We start from the raw sequence: 24,136 nt of genomic DNA, 5'->3' as shown, positions 1-24,136 counted from the left end.
CTTACCATCAACTAAATGAAGCCTTTTCTGATTCCACCAGCATAACAACTTCTCCTTTTGCTCTCCGAGCATTTTATTTGCACTTCTCTTAGAGAACTCCATATTCTACAGTAACTATATCTTCTCCCCTTCTGTGTCCATTATAACACCATGTATCCTGCCATGGTAGACGGCCAATACATAACTGATTTTACCACATTGTATAAGCTATAGTATGAACTAATTTCTCAGAAGATTGCCCGTATTGATACTTGCTATTTAAAATGATAATATTATGTGAGAGAAGGGAAGTCAAACCTTGGCTTCACATCTCCACATTTATGGCTGAACGTGCAATATTGGACCATTTCCTGATCTCTCCCATAGCTGACCATTCTGGATGTCATTTTGAGGGAAGTAGAACATAGCCTTCCTAAAAGTACAAAATAAAAAGTTACAAATCCATCACGTTTCATATTAAGCACATGGATTGGATTTTACCGGTGTCCTTTAGAATCTGCAGTGCTGGAAGTCATGCCACTCAGCTTCCCAGATCTTATAAGAATATTGTAAGCCTACTTTAATATGTATCTTCTCCCATTTCAGCTCAGCTGTATCTCAAAATAGCTTTCGAGTGTTCTATATTATTACTGTTTATAACCAATCATGTAACCTTGTTCCAAAAAAAACAAACACCCAAAAAAGAATGAATTTTAATAAGAAATTTTTTTAGCATAAAGATCTAGCAAATTGTGAATCCCTAATCTGAGTTGTTATTCTATGAAATGAAAATGCATTAATCATTTTCTGTCTACCCAGCCATCAAATTGGAGAGGTAAATTCTATTTTCTAATGCTAGGTTATTAAAATGTATTTTACATCAAAGGCATAAAATGTTTATTTCCACACAAACTACTCGACAGCAGAATGAATAGAGTCATCCTGCTCATAAAAAATGCAGGCACCTGAGAGAGAGATCTCTTCAGCCAAAAAGAACGCTGTTGCTTTGCTCTTTCCAAATAACTATTTTCTGAGATTATTTTTTAATTAGCTAATGGTTTTCATCTGCCAAAATAAAGCTAATATTTGCATAATATCTCGACAGTTTATACTTTGAGTTATCCCTGGTATAGACTGAGAGCTTGTGTCCCCCCAAAGTTCAGGTGTTGAGACCCACCTGCCATGTCATGGTATCAGGAAGTGGGCCTTTGAGAGGTCATTAGGGTTACATGAGGTCATGGGGGTCATTAGAGTTAGATGAGGTCATGCCGGGGGGGGGGCGGTTCATGTTGGGATTCGTGTCCTTAAAGGAGTCATGAGAGAGCTTGCTTCCCCTTTCTGCTTCTGTGATGTTGAGGACAGAGGACATAGCAGACCCTCACTAGACACTGGATTTGCTGAAACCTTGGTCTTGGACTTCCCAGCCTCCAGGACCATGAGAGATAAATGCTTGTTGTTTAAACCCCACAGTCAACGGAATTTTTGTTACAGCAGCCCAGAGGGACCAAGACAATCCCCATTTTATATCTATGGAAAATGAAGCAAAGAATTAATACATTAATACATCAAGCACATGATGAAGCCAGAAGCTTGTGGCTTATCCCCAGCGGCCACATAATAGGTGAGACAAGTGTCAACAAACGTGTGCTCATGAAACCCTTTCCCCAGCTTTGATTTTATACCATAGATGCCTTGAGGTTCTCTCTTCCAGATCTCCTCCAGAGCTGCCTGTTTGGCACAGCCTTGTCCTTAGGGATGGGGGCCCCCTCACCTTCTACAGCTGCATGCTATCACCCCCATCTCTCCACTCCTTGGTCTTTCTGTCCAGGCTGGCCCTTCTGGACCTGCCTTCCCTTCTGAAGGTGTGATTACTGACTCTGATTCATATATTCTAGGCCCCTGAAAGGCAAAGAGGAGTTCCTCTGTTCTGAAGAGACATTCCTGATCTGTTCAACATGTGTAAGTAATAGAAATATGTCTCCAGCACATTGGCCTCTAGCTCTGGAGTACACAGTTGCTCATCACCATCATCTTGGAATAGAAAGGATTCTTTCAAACCAGTTATAGAAATACCTCTGGAAATAGGGTAAGGTTGAAGGCAGTATCTTTTCCATTTGTTCATGAGTTCCTTGTCTGGTGACCACTCAGGGCGCCTGTACTGATCTGCCGTCTGTCCTAGAGGGCAGCAGTTGGTCAAACCAAGTGCTGCCACGGGCACCATGTGCATCTGTGGTGGACCCATGGAAGACAATGACACCTGAACATCCATGAAAAGCAGCATTCTCCAAGGAGCCCTCTGCCACATTCATTGAAAGGCAGGCAACTTCAGGGTCCAAATAACTTTCAGGATGTTAGATCAAATTGCTTCTGAGTTATCAAAGAAGGACTGTTTTTAGTAGAACTCTGCATGCCTCTGTTCTGACCTCCTCTTGGCATTCCCCCATAATAGTCCCTTCTACTCTTTTTCTCATGGCATGTTTCCATTCATTTTTGTGGTTAAGATTAGTTTGGGGGACCCTAAAGTGAACCCCACATTATCTGATTCCTTCCTCTTTCCACTGGAGCTGTGACTGGAGGTATACTGAGACCCCCAGGAAGTTTCTGGATGGGCTCTTCGCCTTTGGAACTGTCAGCCTTGAATTGCACTGTGATACCCTTGGTGGTCCTCAGAAAGGACTCTTCTGGTCCTTTGCATACCTTCCTGACTTTAGCCTGCAGGATGCACCCCCAGGGGCAGAGGAACCACTTAGCCCTATGATTCTTGACACTAGTATGTGGTCACTTATGGGAGACAAGGCAATTTCTGAGAACCCTCTACACTGCCTGCCTAGAACATACCTTGTAGGAGTCCCTTTACTTTCTCCAGGTTCATCCAAACATTCCTCCTCTAAGCTATCAGTCAGTGGAGTCCAGAAGTAACTCTTTCTGGGTGAGCTCTATCTGCTTTCCTCTAAAATCTTACATCCTTCAGAACTGTCGTGGAGTTGTGGCCTCTCAGGAAATGTCTCATCCTCACTGCTCTCTGAATACGACTATTTCCCAGTCAATAGGGGTTACCTCTCCATCTGTCCCCATGTAGAACATCATCCCAGCTAACCATAGGAGCTCAAGATGCTGGGGTGTCATTGGAGAGGCATATCAATAGACTTCTGGAGAGATAATATCTCAGCTGAGACCTGAATTTCATACCAAGTTAGTCCAGCCAAGAGAATGGAGGAAAGAATGTTCCAAGCAGACAGAACAGCAGGTGGGGAGGCTTCCAGATAAGAGAAAATTTAGCCAGAAGACTCTTGGCCCAAGCAGAAGGCTGTAGAACCCCAGAAGTGGGGTGAATCAGTTACTACAAGTAGTTGAAGAATCTTTATGTGAGCTTATGTGACAATGGCCTGGGCAATAAACAAATGACCCTGGAATTCAGGGTCACATAAAAACAACTTCTGAGCCCAGAGAAGTATTTTGACATTGTGAATTTTCTCAATCATTATCCTAAAAGTATAATGACTATCAGGTTGTTTTTGGAATAAAAAATTTCAGATTGGGACCAGGACCTTATATTCAAATAGTCATGTTCCATTGACCTAGACTTCACCTCTACCCTCCCCTTCTCCAATCCCATTAAGTGTCTGCTGGCTGATCTGACTCTCTACCCAATAGAAAATCAATCTCATAAATAAATGCATTCCCAGGTGTTACTAACTGAAAAATTATAGTGTCATACAAATAATGCTGATACTAAATAGTATTAAATGGACACTTTCTCTTAAACATGCATGTATACACTTTGAGAAATGATTCCTGAAGATACCATGTCTGTCCTGAAAGTAACAGATAGTTGCATCATGGAATTTTCTAAGGAAAAGGGACCCATCTATCTTAGGAGGCAAGGGAACCTCCCTACTGTTTTCCATAGTGGCTGCACAAATTTACATTCCCATGAGCAGTGCACAAAGGTTGTTTTTTCTTCACACCTTCTGTCTTTTGTTTTTTAATAACTGCCATCTGAACAGCTGTGAGATGTTATGTCTTGTGGTTCTGATATGCATTTCCTCTATGATGAGTGGTGTTGAGCATCTTTTCATATATTGGCCATCATATGTCTTCTTTGAAGAGATGTCTATTCAGATCCTCTGTCCATTTTTTTTTAAATTTTTTATTTTTTATAAACATATATTTTTATCCCCAGGGGTACAGGTCTGTGATTCACCAGGTTTACACACTTCACAGCACTCACCAAAGCACATACCCTCCCCAATGTCCATAATCCCACCCCATTCTCCCAAACCCCCTCCCCCCAGCAAACCTCAGTTTGTTTTGTGAGATTAAGAGTCACTTATGGTTTGTCTCCTTCCCAATCCCATCTTGTTTCATTGATTCTTCTCCTACCCACTTAAGCCTCCATGTTGCATCACCACTTCCTCATATCAGGGAGATCATGTGATAGTTGTCTTTCTCTGCTTGACTTATTTCGCTAAGCATGATACGCTCTAGTTCCATCCATGTTGTTGCAAATGGCAAGATTTCATTTCTTTTGATGGCTGCATAGTATTCCATTGTGTATATATACCACATCTTCTTGATCCATTCATCTGTTGATGGACATCTAGGAACAAAAGCTCCTGAAAGCAAACCGGAGCGGATTACTCACCCCGGCCCCGGGTAAGGGCGGTGTAATTCCGCCTGGGGCAAAGACACTTGAGAATCACTACAACAGGCCCCTCCCCCAGAAGATCAACAAGAAATCCAGCCGAAGCCAAGTTCACCTACCAAGGAGTGCGGTTTCAATACCAAGGAGAGCAGCAGAATTCCAGAGGAGGAGAAAGCCAAGCACGGAACTCATGGCTTTTTTCCTGTGATTTTTTTTTTAGTCTTGCAGTTAATTTAATTTTTTCTTTTTCTTTTTTTTTTTTTTTTTTTTTCTCGCCTTCGGGTAAAATTTTTTTTTTTTTAACTGTAACCTTTTTCTTTTTTAGCGATTTTTTACTAGTTTATCTAATATATATATTTTTTCTTTTTTACATTTTTCTTAGGTGTTTTCTTTTTTAAAAAATTCTTTTCTTTTCTTTTCTTTTTTTTTTTTTCTTTTTGCTATTTTTTCCTTTCTTCATTTTCTTTTTATCCCCTTTCTCCCCCCTCACGATTTTGGATCTCTTCTAATTTGGTTAAAGCATATTTTCCTGGGGTTGTTGCCACCCTTTTAGTATTTTACTTGCCCCTTTATTTACTCTTATCTGGACAAAATGACAAGACGTAAAAATTCAACACAAAAAAAAAGAACAAGAGGCAGTACCGAAGGCTAGGGACCTAATCAATACAGACATCGGTAACATGTCAGATCTAGAGTTCAGAATGACAATTCTCAAGGTTCTAGCCGGGCTCGAAAAAGGCATGGAAGATATTAGAGAAACCCTCTCGAGAGATATAAAAGCCCTTTCTGGAGAAATAAAAGAACTAAAATCTAACCAAGTTGAAATCAAAAAAGCTATTAATGAGGTGCAATCAAAAATGGAGGCTCTAACTGCTAGGATAAATGAGGCAGAAGAAAGAATTAGTGATATAGAAGACCAAATGACAGAGAATAAAGAAGCTGAGCAAAAGAGGGACAAACAGCTACTGGACCACGAGGGGAGAATTCGAGAGATAAGCGACACCATAAGACAAAACAACTCTGTCCATTTTTTAAAAAATATTTTATTTATTTATTTGACAGAGATCACAAGTAGGCAGAGAGAGAGAGGAAGGGAAGCAGGCTTCCTGTCAAGCAGAGCCTGATGCGGGGCTTGATCCCAGGACCCTGGGATCATGACCTGACTGGAAGGCAGAGGCTTTAACCCACTGAACCACCCAGGTGCCCCTTCTGTCCATTCTTAAGCAGGTTATTTTTATTTTATTTTGTGCTATTGACTTATATGAGTTCCTTACATATTTTGGATATTAACTTTAATCAGATACATGATCTGCAAATATTTTTTCCCACTGCATAGGTTCCCTTTTTGTTTTTTGTTTCCTCTCAAAAAAAAATAAAAGTAGAAGTGCTGTAGCTGTAGGTTCCAGTAATCCCACTTCTGGGTCTAAATCCAAAGGAAATGACATCAGTATCTTAAAAAAAAAAAAAATCTGCGCTTTCATGTTCATTGCAGTATTATTCACAATAGCCAGGATATGGAAACAGCCTAGGTGTTGATGGATAAATGGATTAAAAAAAGGAATTTTAATATATATATAATTCATATATATATTCATATAGTCATATATATATATATATGTATAATTCAGCCATAAAACGAAGATGGTCCTGCTATTTGCAACATGGATGAACCTAGAGGACATGATGTTGAGTGGAATAAGACAGACACAGAAAGACAGACACCAAATGAAATCACTTAGGCATGGGTTCCAAAAAAGTCAAATTCACAGAAAAAGAGAGGAGCTGTGGTTGCCAAGGGCTGGGAGGTAGGAAAATGGAGAGGCATTGGTCAAGGGGTAGAAACTTCCAGCTATAAGATTAACAAATTCCAGAGATCTAAGTTATAGTACAGTGACTATAATTAATAATAATACTGAATTGTATACTTGCTACTTGCTAAGAATGTAGATCTTAAGTATTCTTACCACACACACATACAAAATAGTAACTATGTGAAGAGAAAAAAAGGTGATCATAAATAACAAAGAAATATTTTCCCGCCCAGTGCCTTCCGTTACATTTCCTCCAGCCCCAGGGTGTCAGGGAAGATAAGAGTACAAGGTAGCAGGCTCAGGTGAAGCCAGTGGTTTGGCAAGACGGCGCACGCGCCATACACTTCAACTAAAGCAGTTCCATTGCCTCGGAAATAGTAAGACTGCCTTTCCGGAAAGGATTCTGCCTCTCAGAATGTTGGAAATTCACATTCTACAGCATTTGTACAGACGAGGAGACTGAAGAATGGAATAACTAAGCAACAAGGTCAAGGTCAGCTGGATCCAGATCCACCCTGGATCCTACAAGTGCAGGATCCACCGCACAAAATGGTGCATAGTTGGAGGGGGGGCGGGCACCATGAGGATCTCGCAGACGGCACACGGGCCCTCACCTGCCCCGGCAGGTCCAACGACTGTGATCACTTCTGCCCACTACACCGCTTCCTATCTGTTCTATTGCTTGGAAATGAATCACTTACTGCTTCTTTAACCACGCTTGCAGGAGTCACTTGAATTATTATTACTTGAATTATTTTACTTTTCACCAAAACATTTATTTTGAAACAACTGAAATTTCCAGAACAGTTGCTGACACAGTAAAAACAGGGTGACCAATCATTTTCCTGGGACAGAGGGGTTTCCCAAACACAGGACTGTCAATGCCAAAACTGGGACTGTCCCAAGCACATCAGAGTGGCTGTTACTTCAAGTTCAAAGACACCCCCCACCCCCTATAAGTTGCCCACCTGGTACTCCACCACCTCTGAATACTTTGGTGTAGATTTTCTATAAGAACATTTCCTTCATAACTTACGACCATCAAAAGCAGGAAAGTAACATTGACATCTTATGACTCTCATTTCCCAGACCCCATTCATGTGTAGTAACTGTCCCAACAATGTCCTTTCTAAGAAAGAAATTCACTTCTGATTCTCACGTTGCATTTAGTTCTCATATTTCTCTGGTCCGCTTCAATCTGGAACAGTTCCTCAGTCTCTCCTTGGCTTCAGTGGTTTTAAGATAGCCACAGGTGGTTTCTCTGACTGTAAGGGCCTACTTAGCCAGAGGGAGCCATTTTGTTATTTATGCAGTAAACTTAGATTGACCCTGCCCCTCCCAGAGGAACTTACTTAAAAGCAAGTTGGGGAAACCAGTCCCAGGTAACACAGCCCAGATACAAGGGTGGGTCAGGCCAGGTGGAGACATCCAATCAGTGGGGCACGCATACTGTCTCCCTGGCTACCGAGGAGAGTAGGCCCCACCTTTTGGGTGCCAATTCTGACCAAGGTGATAGGCTAGTTCAAATATCTACGAGGGTAACTTGAAATTCAATTGGCCACGCATGTGTGACCTAGCATGACTGTGCACTTTTCTCTGTATGTTGCAATTTCATTGGCCACCTGTGTGTGGCCAGGCTCAACCACATGGCCTTTGCTCTATAAAAGTTAGTCTGTGAGGTTGGGAGGGGTCACCTCTTTGTAAGAGACGGCCCCAACTGGTCAGCTTGATTCTCAATGCTTGCCGCGAAATAAAGCATTGCTTGACCTTCACTTTATATCAGTCTCGTTCTTTTGATTATGGACCTAACACTGATAAGCTAGGGTCCAAGTTCCTTTGGGACACACATTGTATGCTAAAAGCATAAAGCACCAAGAACATGTTTATCCTCATGGAAGTTGCCCCATAAATAACTGGTCAACCAACAGGAGCGAGCAGGTAAAGGTAGCCATGATTCTACTGTGGTACTGAACTAGTTGTTCTCAGCAACAACCAAAAGTCCCCCAAACCCTGGTGGTCCCATGCTAGCAGAGCTGAAGAATGGAAAGACTGTCTCTTTCACAGTCCCTCACACCTCTCCATTCTCTTTAGAAGTCAAGAACATACTCATTCTAGGCTGGCCCCACAAACACTAGCAGCACTGGACTAACCCAACAAGGAGTGAGATACTGGGACTATGGAAATGAGCCTGTGTATTGCCTTACATTGACCTTGTTTTTGTGGTGAAGCACATTGAGCATTATTAGGGCCACAGTGGGGTAAGAGGACTTGGCTCTTGCCTAGGCCAATGGTGCCTGTTGCTTGTTAGAGATGGACACTCAGATCTGGAGAGAGGAGGACCACAGCTATGCCCACAGGCAGTAGTGGGTGAGTTTTAAGGGAACCTGTAGATTCTGGAAGCCCAGTGCTCTTTCCACAGGTTTTTGACCATAAATAACGATGGCATGAGCACAACTATCAGGAAATTATATGTTGATTATATTAGAAATCCCAAATCCAGTAACTTAAAAGTAAAAACAAACAAACAAAACCCCAAACCCTTAGATGTGTGGGCTATCTCTATACCTATATCATGATCAATCCTAGGCATCTATAGACCACCATGTAATCACAATAACAATAATTGCTAACACAGGGCACTTAATGCTTTAAAAATAGAGGCACAAAGAAGCCAAGTAAATTGCCCAAGGTCACACTGCTCATAAGTGGAAGGGTCAGAGTTCTTGCTCTTAACTCTTGGATAATAACTTATTTAGTTGGCCCAAGCACTGACATAACCAATGAATAGCTCAAAATGACAAGTGACTAATTTAAATACAAACAGGACGGCCTGCCCATCGAAAAGAAAACATCTGAAGCCAAATTGAAAAAAAAAAAACAAATGTTTTAAAATCAAAGCCGGCAATGACTTCAGAGCAGGGTGCAGAACTCGGCAGTGGCAGTCTCCACAGATAACAGATGTCTACTTAATAGGTCTGTTTCTCATTCCTTGGTAAATGTCAAGCTTTCTTTCAAGACCCCAGTGCGTCATTGTTTCAATCCTGTTTCTTGCAATCCACTGAAATCTTCCAAGAGCTCAGCCCTTGGAAGCCCAGCCCCTCCACGGACTGCAGTCTGCAGTCTGCACATGCCATCTACAGGCATAAGAGGATGCTGGTTTTCTCCAAGGCAGCCAACAGGATTGCTTAATGGATTGCCATCCCCAAAGCCCCAGGAGGCAGAGCGGAAGGAAGTCAAGGTAAGGCAACGGCAGGGAGGAGATGGTTGGCACAAAAACTAGCAACATTAAGAGAGCCGGCAGAGGGGACTAAAGGAAATGGCAATCAAATGGGAGAGAAGAAAACAAAATGTTAACCATATTAAATGAACAGCTGGGAAAAGTAGAAAGGGTATCAGTTACAGACCCGAAATGGAATTTGACTTCACCTCAACCCAAACCATGAGTAGCCTGATAAATGATTAGAACACACAAGAGAATCTCCTAGGAAGATAAAGCTGGAAACACAACACAAACTTTAAAGGCACTATAGACTCCACAGCAAACTGTATCCCCCACAAATCCATCAGAACCCACTGCTCCGTTCTGTGCTTACACAATATCTTCTTAGTTTAAAACAAAACAAAATAATCTGCAATTTCATCTCAGGCCAGCCTGTGATGGAAGGAGCTGATAGAGAAAATGAGAAAACGCTTCTATTCCCAGCCCCCATTTTCATGAGGAAGCTGAAGGATTCTCTAAGCCAGGACCCAAGTGAAACAACAGTAAAGGCTCTCTTGGCCACAGCATGTTTGCTCTTATGTACATGTTTTCCCTCTCAGCATTCATGTGCTTATTGACAGGCTAATACGATCACAGTCCAATTTTCACTTTTCAGTTGTCACTTAGAAAAAAAATTCTACCTTCTCCTTAGCCACTACCACATCATTCTAGATGTTCCAGCAGGCAATGTGGTATGTGGGAAAACTGTGGATTTGGGATTCTGGCAAAAAATCCATACTTTAAATTCTAGCCCCACAAGTGATCAGTGCCTCTTAGCCCTAGTTACTTCATTCATTAAAAAAAAAAAAAAAAAAGGTAGAAAAACAGTTCCCTCCCTATCTCATGGTGTAGAAATAAATGGGGATATTTACTCCAGATTCCTGGGCCAGAAGAGGTAATTTTAAAGCTCAGTTGTGTTTCCTGTTCCTCTTAATTTATACAAGTGCAAAAACTCTGAAGCACTTGTTCTCTTTTTTGTTTTTTGTTTTTTTTCATTTGTCAAATGTTCCTGGGAGACTTCTGTAGGACAGAATGGATGTGGTTGTCTCTGTCCCCATAGAACTACAGTGAAGGGGTGGAGACAACAATGAAACAGCTCACTGTTGAATGAGTGGATGAATTCGCTTAAATTAATGAGGGGGTGGGGCTTGAATAAAGCTCCATTATGAACAAAGAAAATGAACTTAAATTTAGAATACTGAGTGTGAGCTCATAAGCCAGACCCCAAGTGGATTTAATTCTGGACTCCACCACTGGGCAAGTTTCTGAAATTCTCTGTGCCTCCCTTTTGTTGCAGGGTTCTTGTCTCATGGAGTTAAAGAATGATTCTCAGGGGAAAAAAGAATGAAGTGAAGTGAAAGTTTACTAAGTGAAGATAAGAACTCAAAGGAAAGGAGCTCTCTAGAGTGAGCGGAATCCTGAATGGGTTGCCCCTAAGGGTTTTTATGGTCAGTCTTTTGTAGAAAATGGACCAGGGAACTTGGTATATATCTTGTCTATAACATTAAGGACCAAAAAAGTAGATGTTAAGTTCCCTTCTCTCTGGTTAATATCTTGTCTACAACATTTCTCCAAATCTGGGATTTCTGTGAGTCAGGTTACTTACCCTCTGCTTGACCCTAGTCACCTAGCCCTGCCTGTCCCTTATTCTCATCTTTGCTAAGCCGGAGATAATAATTCCCCACTGGGTTACTGAGAAAAGGAAAAAGCAACACTTCTTCCTAGAGTTCCCCACTTCTCCTCTGAGGCACTTACTCTATAAATCTACTGGTTTCGTGAGATGCCTAGATTTCCATGTAGTCTCCAGGCATCTCGGACTGCCCTAAAGAAGCATTTCAGAAGTGGTCCAATGGTTTTTATCAATAACCAAAAATAAGAGATAACACCCAACCCAGCCCCCAGCTGGAAGGTAGGACCCACTAGCTAAAATGCACATAACAGCAAGCTACTTTGGCAGATTTTAAGGGTTTGCTCAAGCCTAAAGGTTGACAACAGAAAACCCAGCACTTTTTGAGGCTATGGCCCTCTTCTAAAGGAAACTGACTGGAATGAGCTGGGGCTCATTGATTAGAATTACCAGGCTCAACCCAGACGTATCTGATCGCACAGTTTTCATTCCGACTTTACCCCCTGAGAACCTGACCTCCATCTGGTTCAGCTGAAGCAGCAGCCCTTGAAAAGAAAGGCAGGACTGAAAGGGACAAAAAGTCCAGGTTCTGGAAATCTCCTTGGTGTGGCCGCTTACTGACACAAATGCATAAGCCACAGGCCTGAGTGCCCTCGTGCATCACAGGAAGACCATGCAAAGGTAAATCGCTAAGGCAAGTAGAAATCCCAGATTCTCACAGCTGGGGTGGGGGGGTGGGGGGGTGGTGTGTGTGTCAGTCTGTCCCAAGCATTTGAACTGAAGGTAAAAATGCTACATAAAGCTACTAGGAAAGCGTGTATTCCTCTTCAACCCCCCAACAAAAACAACAACAAAAAACTCTTAAAGCTTATTTTAAATAAGGCACAAAAATACTCAAATCAATAATAATAGTAGTGGCAATAATAATAAGATGCTTCTTAGCCTGACTGTCCTGGACCCGACTCTCCTCCGTAGTGTGGTGGGCGCTGGGACAGACAGGTGAAAGGGGCTGGGTCTTAAGCAAGCCGCAGGTGGCGCGGTTTGGGTCGCCATGGAAACCGTGGCGGCCTAGGGGCTGATCCCGGCAAGTGGGAGGGTCGGGCAGTGGCTGCCAGGAGCCGCCAAGGGAATAAAGCTACTGACTTCCTTTGACCCTCAAGAGCTGGGCCTTTTCCGGGGACTGGAAACAGAAAGTTGCTTCTCAACTCAGAATCACACTGGTTGGAAACCCAGACCCCAGGCCTCCACTCCCGACCTGCTGAATCAAAATCTCCGCAGCGAGGACCCGGAATCTGGATTTAACCAGGTCCTACATAGGGTAGGGAGGTTGGGGGAACACCGGGTTCGCTTGTTCTTTTTTTCCTCAACGCCCCCCCCCAACACACCCCCTCGTAGTGGTAGAAGACTCTGCACCCACTTTCCTCACCAGCGGCTCTCTAGCTTGGGGGAGTCCTTGGAGCTGGAAAGGCAGGAACACTTCAGTTCTTAACCTGAAGTGTAAACCGACTGGAAGCGTCGCTGCTCTTTGTAGGTTCCCCAGTAGGGGGCAGCCTCGTCCTTTGCTCCTGTTCGTTCCGCCAAACGGGTCCACGTGTTTTTAAATCCAGTTCATTTCTGCCGCAGTCTGGTTAATATCAGCTGTTCTAGAAAGCGGAGTTTGGATGCAGAGAGAAATGTCTCCTTAGGAGGAATGGGGCAGTAACGGAGCTCCCTAGAGTGGGATCATCTATGAGTCTCTAGTACCCCGTGCATTTACCATGCCTTATGATGGTAACCTGTTTCTAGATCGGACTTCCGTGTCATATGCATGGCATGTAAAGGCAGATGTTCTATATTAGCTTAGAATGTACTTCCTCCAATTCAAACTTCTTCCAAATCGGAACTATTGCTAAGTGAGTGCGAGGGAGTTGAAATGAGTAAGGCCAACAAAAGCTGTTTTACACAAGGGGCTTTCCTGAGCTAGTGTGTATTGTAATTTCTCAAGATAAAGCTACAACAATGAGCATTTATTTCCCATGGCACCTTCTTTCTGAGAGTGACTCACAGACCAAACTATGGTCACAGAACCCCCTTTGGGAAACACTCAGCTAGGGAAATAGTGTGACCTCCCCCATGAAGTTTGTGTAAGGTGGATGGTACAGAGCTGTTGGCGCTTCTGGTTTCTCAGCATGGCGATGGCAAAATCGATTAGGTCCGCCTTCCAGGAGAGGGATGGAAGAGGTCATTTGAAAAAGGGGATGGGGTGCCTGAATGGCTCAGTGGGTTAAAGCCTCTGCCTTCAGGCCAGGTCATGATCCCAGGGTCCTGAAATTGAGAGTCCTGGGACCGAGCCCGGCATCCAGCTCTCTGCTCAGCAGGAAGTCGGCTTCCTTCTCTCTCTCTCCGCCTGCCTCTCTGCCTATTTGTGATCTGTCAAATAAATACATAAACCTTTAAAGAAAGTGGGATAAAGAAATAAATTGCTGGGGGATATGTTAATGGGTATGTTTCAGGCGCTTGGTATTTTTTACCCCTTGGAACCACCCTCTGAGATATCAGTCTATCCCCATTTTAGAAAGAAATTGAAAACAAGTTATTCCAAAACCATATCCAGCCTTGAGTAGGCAGAAAATGACAGGGCTGATATTCAGAGTCAGAGCTTCCTTAGTACAAGGCAGAACCCAGCCCAGCACCACGGGAGCCCGCAGGACTTGGGCAGAACACAGGTTTTATTTCCAGGGTCCGCTGAGTAATAATGGTGAAACAGTAGTCCGCTCTCAAATAGTGAGCCCCCCCAGTGTCAGCTTTTGATGGCGGGCAGGAAATTATTCTTTTTCAAGATCTATATGGTTAGGAAAAATTGGAAAATTTGCTGGAACAGCATCAAAGCAGTGACTTCATGACTGACAATTTTCATAGCGTCTGAGTGGAGAGTCAAGTTTGACTTTGAGTTTCCTGGTTTCACCGAGTACCTTCAGGAGAAGGTACTGCCATTAGGCTTAGCAATGAAAGCACAAGGATTTTTTATTATTTTTTTTTCATTTTTCAAAATTTACCAAAATTTATATTTAGGGTTGGATAGAGAGACAGGGAGATAGAGAATGCACAGTGGGTGGGAAGGGGCAGAGGGAGAGGAGAGAGAGAATCCCATGCTGATTCCTACCCCAGCATGGAGCCTGACTCAGGGTTGATCTCAGGACCATAAGATCATGACCTGAATGGAAACCAAGAGCCCAGCACTTAACCGACTGAACCTCCCAGGTGCCCCTGGCTTTGCTGTTTCAATTTTATTTTATTGGAAAGAAAATAAGTTAGCCTCAGCTAGAATGAAACCAAACCCAAAAAAGCTATGGGATATTTGGGTGGACCAAACACAGGTGTGAAATTGGATCCTGATTCTGAATTACACTGATTGGGATCCCCGGTGCTACTGAAAATTATTGGCATAATAGTGTCAGCTACAGAGAAAATGTTCGGGGGTGGGGGGCGGGTAGAGAGGACAGGTGTGTTTCAGGACACTTGAGGAAAGGGAGATTTTGAAGATGACTCTGATGGGTCTTTGAACTTTTTCTCAGTTTCCGATCTTTTCTGCCACAGCCTACACAGACACAGCAAAAAGCTAGTTTATCTGCAAAATAGAGAATCTAAATGGCAGAAATACAGAGGGATTTCTACCGAAGACTCAGTTTCTGGAAAGCATTATGACTTTTCAGAAGCCTTATCAGAAGTCTCTCTCATGTTTCAAGTTCACAGTCAAAGAAAGGCTGAATCACTGAAGGGAATGAATCAGAAGTTAAAAATAACATAAAAAGTCTGTCCATTGAGCCTCCTCTTAAATGCTTGCTAAAATGTGTGTTCCCGCAGGGCTCCTATGGAAGGCCCATTTAAGTACAACAGAGAGGCTTTCTGGAGCTGGGGCGGGGTGGGGGGGAGTGGGCCGAGGGCGTGGGGAGTTCCTACTGGAGGAGGGCTCCTCCTATCCTCGGGCTCTTCCAGAATGTCTCTCAGTCTGCAGAGTTAGCCAGACTCAAAGCACACATGTCCAGGGAGAGAGCGAGTTAGCCCGCATCCGTGTCACTGTGTGAAACCGAGTGGGAAGTACAGCTGAAACGGAAGGATCAAAGATGAGAAGGTGGCCAAGGCTCACAGCCTCCACTGCTGAAAGAGCGAGCCTGGGGCTTGCTGCTTTCCTGCGTGCTTACGATGATTAACTAGCAGATATCAGAAAAGACTTGCTCGCTCTTAGGATTCAACAACTCTTTGGTGAGAGGCAGGACCCCATGTTAAAAAGAAAAAAAGCTTATTCCTGAAGTCATTTGTATGTCCGTTGCTTGAACCTGAAAATTCTTGATTCTCAGGATGGGTCCTCTAAACTCTTTACCTTTGTAGGCATTCACTCCTTCTGTGATCACCCAGCAGATATTTAGTAAGCTCCTACTGTGTGTCATGTAGAGTGTGAAATCTACAGCAGTGAACAAGAAGACAAAAACCCTAGCTGTCATGGAGCTTATGTTCTAATGGGAGGGGCAGACAAATAATATATAATATATAAGAAAATCACATATGAAATAGTGACCAATACAGAAGAGAAAAGGAAAGCAGGGATGAGGGATAAAGAAGTTTTGGGGCATGTGGTCTCCTTGCAAAGGGGACATTCAAGCACAGACCTCAGCAACTGGAGAAGTTAATTGTGCAGTAGTATGTGGAGGATTGTCTTCCAGGGCTGAGGGGAAAGCAAGTGCAAAGGCCCTGTGGTGGGAGTGAGCTGGCAGGTTTGGAGAGCAGAAAGGAGGCAGTGTGGCTGGAGCTGACTGAGCAGGCAGGAGAGTGATAGGAGGTGAGGTCAGAGAAGCAGTGGGAAGTGTGGCTTTACAGACCCTTGTATTCCTTTGACTTTTTCTCTGAGATATGAGCCTGCTGAAGGAGAATGTTATGATCGGCTCCTTAAAATATTGAGATCTAATTCACATATTATTAAATTCACCCATTCAAAGTATACAGTTCAGTGGTTTTAGTCTACTTAGAGTTGTGCACTATATAATTCCAAAACATTCTCATCTAACCAAAAAAAGCTCTAGTACTTGTTAGCAGTTACTCCCCATTCTTCCCTCCCCCGAGTCCTGGGAAATGACTAACCTATTTCCATCTCTGTGAACTTGGCAATTCTGGACATCTCACAAAATTAATTCCTATATTGTATGGATTCTTGGGCCTGGTTTTTGTTTCCCTTGGCATATTTTGAGGATTCATTCTTGTACCCTGCATCAGTACCTTAGTCTTTTTCACATCTGAATGATACTACTTCATATGGCTATACCACATCTGTTTCTCCATTCCTCAGTTGATGAACATTTGAGTACTTTCCACTTTAGAGCTGTTACAAATACTACTATAATAAATACTCATATGCAAATGAATAGATTCTTGTGTGTGTGAACTTGTTTTTAATCTCTTGGGTATGGATCTAGGAGTGCAATTGCTGAGTTATGTGGTAACTGTGTGTTTAACTTTCTGAGGAACTTGCCCAACTTTTTCCAAGCAGCGTACATCGGCAATGCATAAGGGTTCCAATTTCTCCATATCCTGCCATCTGCTTTTTTTTTTTTATACCATCCTGGTGGGTGTGAGGTGGTATTTAATTGTGGTTTTGATTTGCATTTCCCAAAGACTAACAATACTGAGCATCTTCTCATGTGCTTATTAGATATTTGCACTACTTCTTTGGGAAAATAGATCTGTTATCTTAAAATGGGGTTATTTGTGTGTATTCTTCATATATTTTAGATACTAGATTCTTATCACTTCGATGATTTGAAAATATTTTCTCCCATTCTATGGATTATCTCTTTTTTTACTTTCTTGAGGGTGTCCTTGGAAGCATGGAAGTATTTAATTTTGATAAGTTCCAATTTATGTATTTTTATTTTGTTGGTAATGCATTTAGTGTTATGTTTAAAAACCAATGCCTAATTTAAGGTCACTAAGATTTATGCATTTTTTAAAGAGTTTTATGGTTTTGGCTCTTACATCTAGGCCTTTGATCCATTTTGACTCATTTTTAATTTTTGTTTTAAGCACTCTGAGGAATGGGTCCAGCTTCATTATTTTGTATTCGGATAGCCAGTGGTCCTAGGACCATTTGTCAAAGACTGTTCTTTCCCCCCTTTGAATTGTCTGGGTACCCTTTTTGAAAATCTTTGTCCATAAGTGTGTGGGTTTACCTCTGGAGCCTTGACTATATTCTGTAGATCAATTCATCTTATGCCAATGCACAATGTCCGGATTACTGCAGCTTTTTGTATTAAGTTTTGAAACCTGGAAGTGTGAGAATCCAACTTTGTTCTTTGTTTTCAAGATTGCTTTGGCCATTCTGAGTCACTTGCATTTTCATATGAAATTTCAGGAACACTTGCCAACTTCTGCAAAACAGGCAGCTGAGATTTTGATAGAGATTGCCTTGAATACAGAAGTCAATTTGGGGAGTCTTGTCATCTTAATACTAAATTTTCCAGTCTAAGAACATGCAATGTCTTTCCCTTTACTTAGGTCTTATTTAATTTCTTGTAATGATGTTTTGTTATTTTCAGCATACAAGACTTATACTTCTTTTTTTTCATTTTTAATTTTTTATTAACATATAATGTATTATTAGCCCCAGGGGTACAGGTCTATGAATTGCCAGGCTTATACACTTCACAGCACTTACCATAGCACATACCTTTCCCAATGTCCATCACCCAACCACCCTCTCCCTTTACCCCTGCCCCGGGCAACACTCAGTTTGTTTTTTGAGATTAAGAGTCTCTTATAGACTTGTACTTTTGTTAAATTTATTACTGGATATTTTACTCTTGTGTATTGTAAGTAGAACAAGGTTTCCTTGATTTCATTTGTGGATTGTTCATTGCTAGTATGTAGAAATATAAAAATTTTTTTGTATATTGATCTTGTATCCTATAACTTTGTTGAACTCCTTTATTAGCTCTAATAATGTTTTGTGTATTTTGTAGGATTTTCTATAAACAAGAGCATATCATATGAAAATGGAGATAGTTTTAATTCTTTCCAGTTTATATGCCTATTACTTTATTTCCTTGCTCAGTTTTCCTCCAGCCCCAGGGTGTCAGGGAAGATAAGAGTACAAGGTAGCAGGCTCAGGTGAAGCCAGTGGTTTGGCAAGACGGCGCACGCGCCATACACTTCAACTAAAGCAGTTCCATTGCCTCGGAAATAGTAAGACTGCCTTTCCGGAAAGGATTCTGCCTCTCAGAATGTTGGAAATTCACATTCTACAGCATTTGTACAGACGAGGAGACTGAAGAATGGAATAACTAAGCAACAAGGTCAAGGTCAGCTGGATCCAGATCCACCCTGGATCCTACAAGTGCAGGATCCACCGCACAAAATGGTGCATAGTTGGAGGGGGGGCGGGCACCATGAGGATCTCGCAGACGGCACACGGGCCCTCACCTGCCCCGGCAGGTCCAACGACTGTGATCACTTCTGCCCACTACACCGCTTCCTATCTGTTCTATTGCTTGGAAATGAATCACTTACTGCTTCTTTAACCACGCTTGCAGGAGTCACTTGAATTATTATTACTTGAATTATTTTACTTTTCACCAAAACATTTATTTTGAAACAACTGAAATTTCCAGAACAGTTGCTGACACAGTAAAAACAGGGTGACCAATCATTTTCCTGGGACAGAGGGGTTTCCCAAACACAGGACTGTCAATGCCAAAACTGGGACTGTCCCAAGCACATCAGAGTGGCTGTTACTTCAAGTTCAAAGACACCCCCCACCCCCTATAAGTTGCCCACCTGGTACTCCACCACCTCTGAATACTTTGGTGTAGATTTTCTATAAGAACATTTCCTTCATAACTTACGACCATCAAAAGCAGGAAAGTAACATTGACATCTTATGACTCTCATTTCCCAGACCCCATTCATGTGTAGTAACTGTCCCAACAATGTCCTTTCTAAGAAAGAAATTCACTTCTGATTCTCACGTTGCATTTAGTTCTCATATTTCTCTGGTCCGCTTCAATCTGGAACAGTTCCTCAGTCTCTCCTTGGCTTCAGTGGTTTTAAGATAGCCACAGGTGGTTTCTCTGACTGTAAGGGCCTACTTAGCCAGAGGGAGCCATTTTGTTATTTATGCAGTAAACTTAGATTGACCCTGCCCCTCCCAGAGGAACTTACTTAAAAGCAAGTTGGGGAAACCAGTCCCAGGTAACACAGCCCAGATACAAGGGTGGGTCAGGCCAGGTGGAGACATCCAATCAGTGGGGCACGCATACTGTCTCCCTGGCTACCGAGGAGAGTAGGCCCCACCTTTTGGGTGCCAATTCTGACCAAGGTGATAGGCTAGTTCAAATATCTACGAGGGTAACTTGAAATTCAATTGGCCACGCATGTGTGACCTAGCATGACTGTGCACTTTTCTCTGTATGTTGCAATTTCATTGGCCACCTGTGTGTGGCCAGGCTCAACCACATGGCCTTTGCTCTATAAAAGTTAGTCTGTGAGGTTGGGAGGGGTCACCTCTTTGTAAGAGACGGCCCCAACTGGTCAGCTTGATTCTCAATGCTTGCCGCGAAATAAAGCATTGCTTGACCTTCACTTTATATCAGTCTCGTTCTTTTGATTATGGACCTAACACTGATAAGCTAGGGTCCAAGTTCCTTTGGGACACACATTGTATGCTAAAAGCATAAAGCACCAAGAACATGTTTATCCTCATGGAAGTTGCCCCATAAATAACTGGTCAACCAACAGGAGCGAGCAGGTAAAGGTAGCCATGATTCTACTGTGGTACTGAACTAGTTGTTCTCAGCAACAACCAAAAGTCCCCCAAACCCTGGTGGTCCCATGCTAGCAGAGCTGAAGAATGGAAAGACTGTCTCTTTCACAGTCCCTCACACCTCTCCATTCTCTTTAGAAGTCAAGAACATACTCATTCTAGGCTGGCCCCACAAACACTAGCAGCACTGGACTAACCCAACAAGGAGTGAGATACTGGGACTATGGAAATGAGCCTGTGTATTGCCTTACATTGACCTTGTTTTTGTGGTGAAGCACATTGAGCATTATTAGGGCCACAGTGGGGTAAGAGGACTTGGCTCTTGCCTAGGCCAATGGTGCCTGTTGCTTGTTAGAGATGGACACTCAGATCTGGAGAGAGGAGGACCACAGCTATGCCCACAGGCAGTAGTGGGTGAGTTTTAAGGGAACCTGTAGATTCTGGAAGCCCAGTGCTCTTTCCACAGGTTTTTGACCATAAATAACGATGGCATGAGCACAACTATCAGGAAATTATATGTTGATTATATTAGAAATCCCAAATCCAGTAACTTAAAAGTAAAAACAAACAAACAAAACCCCAAACCCTTAGATGTGTGGGCTATCTCTATACCTATATCATGATCAATCCTAGGCATCTATAGACCACCATGTAATCACAATAACAATAATTGCTAACACAGGGCACTTAATGCTTTAAAAATAGAGGCACAAAGAAGCCAAGTAAATTGCCCAAGGTCACACTGCTCATAAGTGGAAGGGTCAGAGTTCTTGCTCTTAACTCTTGGATAATAACTTATTTAGTTGGCCCAAGCACTGACATAACCAATGAATAGCTCAAAATGACAAGTGACTAATTTAAATACAAACAGGACGGCCTGCCCATCGAAAAGAAAACATCTGAAGCCAAATTGAAAAAAAAAAAACAAATGTTTTAAAATCAAAGCCGGCAATGACTTCAGAGCAGGGTGCAGAACTCGGCAGTGGCAGTCTCCACAGATAACAGATGTCTACTTAATAGGTCTGTTTCTCATTCCTTGGTAAATGTCAAGCTTTCTTTCAAGACCCCAGTGCGTCATTGTTTCAATCCTGTTTCTTGCAATCCACTGAAATCTTCCAAGAGCTCAGCCCTTGGAAGCCCAGCCCCTCCACGGACTGCAGTCTGCAGTCTGCACATGCCATCTACAGGCATAAGAGGATGCTGGTTTTCTCCAAGGCAGCCAACAGGATTGCTTAATGGATTGCCATCCCCAAAGCCCCAGGAGGCAGAGCGGAAGGAAGTCAAGGTAAGGCAACGGCAGGGAGGAGATGGTTGGCACAAAAACTAGCAACATTAAGAGAGCCGGCAGAGGGGACTAAAGGAAATGGCAATCAAATGGGAGAGAAGAAAACAAAATGTTAACCATATTAAATGAACAGCTGGGAAAAGTAGAAAGGGTATCAGTTACAGACCCGAAATGGAATTTGACTTCACCTCAACCCAAACCATGAGTAGCCTGATAAATGATTAGAACACACAAGAGAATCTCCTAGGAAGATAAAGCTGGAAACACAACACAAACTTTAAAGGCACTATAGACTCCACAGCAAACTGTATCCCCCACAAATCCATCAGAACCCACTGCTCCGTTCTGTGCTTACACAATATCTTCTTAGTTTAAAACAAAACAAAATAATCTGCAATTTCATCTCAGGCCAGCCTGTGATGGAAGGAGCTGATAGAGAAAATGAGAAAACGCTTCTATTCCCAGCCCCCATTTTCATGAGGAAGCTGAAGGATTCTCTAAGCCAGGACCCAAGTGAAACAACAGTAAAGGCTCTCTTGGCCACAGCATGTTTGCTCTTATGTACATGTTTTCCCTCTCAGCATTCATGTGCTTATTGACAGGCTAATACGATCACAGTCCAATTTTCACTTTTCAGTTGTCACTTAGAAAAAAAATTCTACCTTCTCCTTAGCCACTACCACATCATTCTAGATGTTCCAGCAGGCAATGTGGTATGTGGGAAAACTGTGGATTTGGGATTCTGGCAAAAAATCCATACTTTAAATTCTAGCCCCACAAGTGATCAGTGCCTCTTAGCCCTAGTTACTTCATTCATTAAAAAAAAAAAAAAAAAAGGTAGAAAAACAGTTCCCTCCCTATCTCATGGTGTAGAAATAAATGGGGATATTTACTCCAGATTCCTGGGCCAGAAGAGGTAATTTTAAAGCTCAGTTGTGTTTCCTGTTCCTCTTAATTTATACAAGTGCAAAAACTCTGAAGCACTTGTTCTCTTTTTTGTTTTTTGTTTTTTTTCATTTGTCAAATGTTCCTGGGAGACTTCTGTAGGACAGAATGGATGTGGTTGTCTCTGTCCCCATAGAACTACAGTGAAGGGGTGGAGACAACAATGAAACAGCTCACTGTTGAATGAGTGGATGAATTCGCTTAAATTAATGAGGGGGTGGGGCTTGAATAAAGCTCCATTATGAACAAAGAAAATGAACTTAAATTTAGAATACTGAGTGTGAGCTCATAAGCCAGACCCCAAGTGGATTTAATTCTGGACTCCACCACTGGGCAAGTTTCTGAAATTCTCTGTGCCTCCCTTTTGTTGCAGGGTTCTTGTCTCATGGAGTTAAAGAATGATTCTCAGGGGAAAAAAGAATGAAGTGAAGTGAAAGTTTACTAAGTGAAGATAAGAACTCAAAGGAAAGGAGCTCTCTAGAGTGAGCGGAATCCTGAATGGGTTGCCCCTAAGGGTTTTTATGGTCAGTCTTTTGTAGAAAATGGACCAGGGAACTTGGTATATATCTTGTCTATAACATTAAGGACCAAAAAAGTAGATGTTAAGTTCCCTTCTCTCTGGTTAATATCTTGTCTACAACATTTCTCCAAATCTGGGATTTCTGTGAGTCAGGTTACTTACCCTCTGCTTGACCCTAGTCACCTAGCCCTGCCTGTCCCTTATTCTCATCTTTGCTAAGCCGGAGATAATAATTCCCCACTGGGTTACTGAGAAAAGGAAAAAGCAACACTTCTTCCTAGAGTTCCCCACTTCTCCTCTGAGGCACTTACTCTATAAATCTACTGGTTTCGTGAGATGCCTAGATTTCCATGTAGTCTCCAGGCATCTCGGACTGCCCTAAAGAAGCATTTCAGAAGTGGTCCAATGGTTTTTATCAATAACCAAAAATAAGAGATAACACCCAACCCAGCCCCCAGCTGGAAGGTAGGACCCACTAGCTAAAATGCACATAACAGCAAGCTACTTTGGCAGATTTTAAGGGTTTGCTCAAGCCTAAAGGTTGACAACAGAAAACCCAGCACTTTTTGAGGCTATGGCCCTCTTCTAAAGGAAACTGACTGGAATGAGCTGGGGCTCATTGATTAGAATTACCAGGCTCAACCCAGACGTATCTGATCGCACAGTTTTCATTCCGACTTTACCCCCTGAGAACCTGACCTCCATCTGGTTCAGCTGAAGCAGCAGCCCTTGAAAAGAAAGGCAGGACTGAAAGGGACAAAAAGTCCAGGTTCTGGAAATCTCCTTGGTGTGGCCGCTTACTGACACAAATGCATAAGCCACAGGCCTGAGTGCCCTCGTGCATCACAGGAAGACCATGCAAAGGTAAATCGCTAAGGCAAGTAGAAATCCCAGATTCTCACAGCTGGGGTGGGGGGGTGGGGGGGTGGTGTGTGTGTCAGTCTGTCCCAAGCATTTGAACTGAAGGTAAAAATGCTACATAAAGCTACTAGGAAAGCGTGTATTCCTCTTCAACCCCCCAACAAAAACAACAACAAAAAACTCTTAAAGCTTATTTTAAATAAGGCACAAAAATACTCAAATCAATAATAATAGTAGTGGCAATAATAATAAGATGCTTCTTAGCCTGACTGTCCTGGACCCGACTCTCCTCCGTAGTGTGGTGGGCGCTGGGACAGACAGGTGAAAGGGGCTGGGTCTTAAGCAAGCCGCAGGTGGCGCGGTTTGGGTCGCCATGGAAACCGTGGCGGCCTAGGGGCTGATCCCGGCAAGTGGGA

The 24,136-nt window shown here is 42.7% G+C and overlaps 1 protein-coding gene and 1 pseudogene across 6 annotated transcripts in view; both read right to left on the bottom strand.

Moving 5' to 3' along the window:
* Positions 1 to 24,136, bottom strand: part of LOC309846291 (spermatogenesis-associated protein 31D1-like) — a 911,407-nt pseudogene that overhangs the window by 218,569 nt on the left and 668,702 nt on the right. The gene's annotated exons all lie outside the window — the stretch shown is intronic.
* Positions 1 to 24,136, bottom strand: part of LOC309846378 (uncharacterized protein) — a 134,741-nt gene that overhangs the window by 77,765 nt on the left and 32,840 nt on the right. The gene's annotated exons all lie outside the window — the stretch shown is intronic.

This window comes from Mustela nivalis (genome assembly GCF_964662115.1).
Source record: "Mustela nivalis genome assembly, chromosome: 13".
Lineage (NCBI taxonomy): Eukaryota > Metazoa > Chordata > Mammalia > Carnivora > Mustelidae > Mustela > Mustela nivalis.
Note: the sequence above shows the minus strand (reverse complement) of the source record. Positions and strands in the feature narration are given on the sequence as shown.